Below are 6141 nucleotides of genomic sequence, written 5' to 3' on the forward strand. Positions count from 1 at the left end.
TAAAAATAAATATGATTGTACAGGGATTTTGGGGAAACCAACAGGTTGCTTGTTTTGACGGATGTTTGGAAGAAATGACTAAGTGAAATGCTTAAGTTCATAGGCCTCTTGTTTGTCCAACACGGGCATTGTGAAACTTCACTGGCTGAAGCTGCACTGGAATGAGGACATCTACAGTGGTTTGCCTCCACCAGGAACAATGCTGTGAATCTGCTTCATAGCAGTGCTGGTGCTTCTCAAAGTGGCAGTCCTGTACAATGTAGACCAGCTGCCACAAGTAATGCACCGGTACATCAATCAAGTGCGAAGCCCTCACAGCCACATTAGGCAGTATTTGCATGTAGCTTCCCGAGAAGAGTTCAATAAAAAGAGATATTTAACCTTCGTGGCACACCAGCTCAAATTTTGTCACCCTCTGCAAAATGTGCCAACCATAAACCACAAAAAGTTGACAAATGCACGAAATGAGTTGTGCTATGAGCAAAAGAAGACCGGGCTTAAAAATAATGTTTCTAGCAATTTGGCAAAGTTACGAGAATGGCAAGCCTTCACAATGAACCACACAACACATTGGTTCCTGGTATTTGGCCTCACTGCATTTTATTGGTGTAGTCGGGAGAATAGCAATTTCCAACTCTCAACAACCACCCCATCTTGATACATCAAGGCAACTGCTGCAGACATACAACAGATCCGAAGGCATGTCGCCTAGCACACATTACAATAGATGCTGTCAAGAGAGTGCAAGAAGTGGCCGATTCCATGCCAAGTTACTTAAGACAATGCCATGTTTCGGACACCATCACATACAGAGAACTTTTGCTCAGATAACCACAGCTGTGTTACCCCCGCAAGGGTCAAGTGTTGTTGTATATGACAAACTCTTTAATCCATGCCAGGCCTGTTCACACATCAATCTGTTGCTTTAATTCTAAAGGCTGAAAACTAGAGAGGCAAAAAATTGCAGTCACACATTTGTGCTTCTCCACCTTCCGCCACTGCAAATCATGCGTCCAAAATCACTCTGAATGCTTTCCAAATAATAACATATCAGCAAATGCAAGGGTGACAATACTCCACAACAAGATTAAATACATTGCAAGCAAGATATTTTAAACTTAAATGGAGCACGCTCTAAACCAGTAGGAGTGAGAGTGTCCATTTGGTCACACCAGTTACAGCTCACTGCACTACTGAGGTAGCGGCGGAATCCAACTGGTGGAGGAAACTCGTACGTCGGCCCAGAGTATTTCTTGCCTCTGTAAATGTAAATAAATGAGAGTAATACAGCAATTACATTTAGTTTGCATAAATTCAGCAAACTCACTCACAGTAGAATATGATTTGAGTAAAGCAAGTGAGAGTGCCTGCCGCAGAAGGAAAAAGGCAGTAACGAGACTGGCAGTCAATGCTAGCACAAATACAAATATTTAGCACACTTGCAAAACACTGAAATAGCAAACAAAGAGACTAAGTTAAATCACGTGTGCAGTAAGTGCGGAATATGCTGCGGCTTGCATGGAATTGTAATCAAGAGTGCTTATAGCAGCAACTGCCAAGCTCTTTGACAGGATTACGAGGTACAGTCTTTGTCAAAAGTGTAGAGCCCAGGGGGTCTGCTTCTGGGCCAGTTCCTGCGGCTTGTAATGAATTTCCGGTATTCCAACTTTGTTGATGGCAAGAAGATGTTTTGTCCTACCCCCTTCAGTGGGAAAGGCCTCAACTAATTCTACATCAGTGCCACTATTCGGCTCAGAAGCGGACCCCCCGGGCTCTACACTTTTGACAAAGGCTGTACATGCAACGGTGCCTCACTCCCCTCAACAAAACGTACCACCTCAGGTTAATTATTGCTTTGTTTTCAAATAAGCTGTCAATGGCCTTGATAGCAGCTTGAAGCCAAGCACTGCCCACTATTTATGGAGGCATTGTTTCTGCTATCATTCCCAGTTTTCTCAAAGTGATGACGCTGTTGGAGCAAGCAAAAGATATATATTAGGGAACTCTGCGGTATCGACATGCATCTGAAGTGTTAAATCTATATAAATAAGCTCAGCGAGTTCTACCAATGCAGTTATTTTCGTAGTGAAAGGGCAGATACTCTCATGGGCAAGAACCTATGATAGCCGAAAAGTCACCCTCATTGCTGCATGCACCGATGTGAGTACTCGACAGTGGAACGTGTGAGCATACAAGCACAATAAATTCGTGCGGGTATAGGAGGTATTCACATGACGTCACAGCTGACGTCAGTATGCAGCCGACGCCATATTTGCGTCCTGTTTTTGATAGTACTAGTACCATAGAGTTCCTTACACTAACTAGAGGGAAAGCTGAGGGCGCTGCACTTCAGCCACCATGGGCGCGCTAAGAATCATGGGCCGGTGTGCTACTTGTTGCGGGACAGTCGGTTTTTCTCAGGTACGTGGAGTGGCGTTACTTCGATGTTTCTTTTTCGTCATCATCATCTTTTGAAGGTGCGTACGTAGACCGCGAAAGCCATAGTAGCGAAGGCTCAAAAGCAGACGTCGCCAATAAATGGTTTTTGTTTCCCAAAATGCCACTAAAAACTTTCTTAAGTGATTGCACAACCATAAATATTTTCATAACGTTTTTTATTCCAAAGTTTGCCTATTAAGTGCGAAATATTGGTATTTGTGCTGCTCAAAACTAAGCCAATAGGAGAAAGAGCCATCGCTTATATTGGATAAATATCACACTGACATGCTGTTTCTCTCTCTCTTTACAATTTATAGTCACAATATTCAATCTTAGGACATTATTTACGGTAGAACAACGTTTATCTTTGCATTAGTTTTGGCCAAAAGTTGTGGTTCTGCACTCGGTAGCTCACCGGCCCATGATGCTTTGAGCGCCCATGGTGGCTGAACTGGCCGTTTGGAAACTCCATGTAAACGCCCATAGACGGCAGCACAGCTTTCCCTCTAGGTAAGAGTAAGAAACTCTATGACTAGTACGGAGCGGCGGTTAGGTTAGCTTTTCGTGCGCGTCCGTTTGGTCTGTCACTCTGCCTTATGCCAGCACCGTTGTTATGAAAACTCAATCGGTATCATGAGTGACAGTTCGATTTATCAGCAAAGTGGGCGCGATGCGGACAGAGACCTGTACGAAACAAAACATTGGTACCAACCCGTGTGCAGTCGATATGCGCAACTGCACGGTAAGCGTCGGCCTGTGCCCGCATAAATGTGTGCGACATTCATGAATTCCTTGTTCTACAGACGAGCTTCATCGCAAGAAACCAATCGCAAGCCTACTGACCACTCGAAGAACGCAACTACGTTGCAATCGGCTGGGTTAAGAGCCGCGGTTGAAGCAGACGAACTCGCTCTTTGTGCAATTACGTGCGTGCCGTCCAACGTTTATACCAACTGCAAATTACGAGCGCTGCGACGGAGAACAACAACGAGAGAGTAATGACAAGGACAGGCGCTCTCTCGTTGTTGTTCTCTCTCTCTCTCGTTGTTGTTCTCCGTCGCAGCGCTCGTAATTTGCAATCATGTACCAACTAGCTCAACTTTCCGTATTATACCAACTAAACCGATGAGTTTTTGTAGCTGATATTCTGCATAGAAATGGCGTTTAGTAGTCAGTATCTTTTATACAAAACTTGTTTGGTGTACTTGCCTCAATCGATCAGAAGAAGTCGGATCTTTGCATCGTCTGTGGCGGTAAGGAAGCAAAAGAAACCGCTGCCACACGCCACAGCGATGACACCGGTAGCGCCACCTCGTTGCCTTGCGGGCTCGAAATAACCTTTTGCAACAAAACTCTTGAAATATAGCGCAGTTTTGGCCAAGCTAAACTTGATTTGTTATTAGAGATAAATTTGTTTATGAAGTTCTTCAAACCTTCTGCAAAACAACTCTGCCCGCCTACGATCCTTCGTCGAATCTGCATGCGGTCTGCTTTGATTAGCAGCCGACACAGACGATGCAAACATCCAACTTCTTCTGATCGAATGAGGCAAGTACGGCAACACAAAGTTTAGCGAGTCCTCTTTGAATGATTTTATTTCAACAAAACACGACGAGGAGGTGTTGGCAGCGCGCTGAATGCATGCACATGACTGCAAGCGATACATTGCCGCGCTGCTCTTTTACCGGGAATGTGTCTTCCGAGTGCGTGAAGAACAGTCGTGCACAGATAGTGACAAGAGCTGGCTGCTAGGGCACATTCAGAAGATTCCAGTCCAGCCCATTTTGACATACATTTCTCACATTCCATGATAACTGTGCGGTTGTGCCGTGCCAGCCATACGTGGCGTCGCATCTCGGGGAAGTGTCTCGTTCGGGTGGAGTTGTTCGTGTGTACTTCCGGAACCTTAAAATGCCGAGGTCTATCGCGCAGCTCTTCAGCTTCCGTTGTTTACATTGTGCACGCGTCTATTACAGTCTACGATAGCTCAATAAACAATCATATAGCTGGGGGTGTCACTGCTTGTAGAACCGCACGACAGCACTTGATACATACGTTCGCCCTGTTCGTTCCGAGGACACAAAAATGGGCGACTGTGCCTCAATTACCCACAATGCACCGCGCACGGCGCGTCAGTGAATACCCCCTATACGCCCGTATCTTGTAGCAATTTTATGCTGAGCAGTAGGCTCGTTTCACTCCGGGGCTCATTTCGCACTGGGCCAGTTTACATTTATACTATCTCTCAGCTAGCCAGCAACTCCCCTTCTTTTGCACTTCGTCGACACTGTAAAGAAGCTGACCTCTTGCACTGCAGCACCACGTATGGGCCGCATAGATAAATACCTTACGACAGTTTTTTGACAGAAGCACGACCGTTTCTATGGGCCCAGCCACTCTATCTGCTGAAGTTGCGAGGAAGACAATAAAACCTCCTGATCATAAACCAGCGCGTTCACGCTGACGCACCACACCAAAATGCCTGCTACTGCACAAACAAACTAGGCCACAAACGAAGAATTTCAAAAAAAAAAAAAAAAAGCAAATTACAAACTTCCGTGACTCTCGACTCACAAATAGTTTCACATCATCTGTAAGTCGCCGCGTACGTCCCAATACCCCAGTGCACCCCGAAGACAACAGCGACCGGCGACCGATCGGTGCACAGCAGCAGGTATGCAACTGTTGTTTCAAGCGCGAAGAAACGGGATCGACGCATTTATGCAGTCTCCACATGCCTTCGCCCGGAGACTGTCGCGTGATTACGCCGCGTCAGTAATTGTGACTACCGCATAGCTGCACTGCCGTGTAAAAACTCGTTAAAAAATCTGCAAGACTGTAGCAGAACGCCGACAAATGCTTTACCTAGAGCTCGCGGGCATGTACGAAACACCATCACTCGCGTACGACTCACCGTAGTCGGAGGCTGCAGACAGGCCAGCGACAGGACCGAAGGCTACGCTGTTGAATTTAGGGCAACAATCCACAAACCGAATCAGATTTTCACCGAATTTGCATCTATCGGGATGATGCCCCGCAAACTACAACAAGCCGACGCATGAAAAGCGACCTAGGGCTCGCAAGGTGCGAGCACCCGTTGCCCGAAAAGCGCGCCAGCTTTTGCTCTGGTGCGGTGGCTCGAGGCTTATTTGCAGAAAAAAGCAAATACTAAAAGTTGTTTGACGTCACATCCGTCGAGAGAATCAATGCATCCTCCTTTCCACTTTGGTTCTGGGCGCGCATGCGCAGTTCACGGAGCCGGCTCTCTGCAAGGCTCCCATAGGGCCCAGCGGCCCATTTGACTGTAGTGCACCAAGCGGCCGGCGGCAACTACATCCGGTCTTGCTGAGGGGCGCGCGATTTGAATGCTAGCCATGCGCTGCGCCCTTCCCTGCCCTTTTGGCGCATTATTTTGGTTTTAAATGGTCTGCTATAACAGGAAAAATAGATTCCCAGTCCTCTAAACTGCCCATCAACGCAGCTCCGCCACAGCCTTTGCAAAAAAAGAAGTGCAGAAAACACGCCAAGTGCTTCGTGAAATGAATTTATTTTGCTGCATACAAAACACGAGATGCAACAGATGTAGACGGATTCATTGACAATACTTGACACACATTAGGCGATGTGCACAATACAGAAAAATAAAAATACACAAGGTGAGAAACAGCACTTAGGTAGAGACAAAAAACAGCACAACTGATT

The 6141-nt window shown here is 46.3% G+C and overlaps 1 long non-coding RNA gene across 1 annotated transcript; it reads right to left on the minus strand.

Moving 5' to 3' along the window:
* Positions 1-574: 574 nt before the first annotated feature.
* LOC146171625 (uncharacterized) lies at positions 575-5618 on the minus strand. Its single transcript, XR_014702832.1, has 2 exons — positions 5354-5618; positions 575-1259 (listed from the first exon to the last, which is right to left on the minus strand). It is a non-coding gene; the product is annotated as an uncharacterized LOC146171625 (long non-coding RNA).
* Between the last annotated feature and the right edge of the window lie 523 nt (positions 5619-6141).

Source organism: Amblyomma maculatum, unplaced genomic scaffold (assembly GCF_055883805.1).
Source record: "Amblyomma maculatum isolate TAMU_Amacu unplaced genomic scaffold, ASM5588380v1 scaffold_19, whole genome shotgun sequence".
NCBI lineage: Eukaryota > Metazoa > Arthropoda > Arachnida > Ixodida > Ixodidae > Amblyomma > Amblyomma maculatum.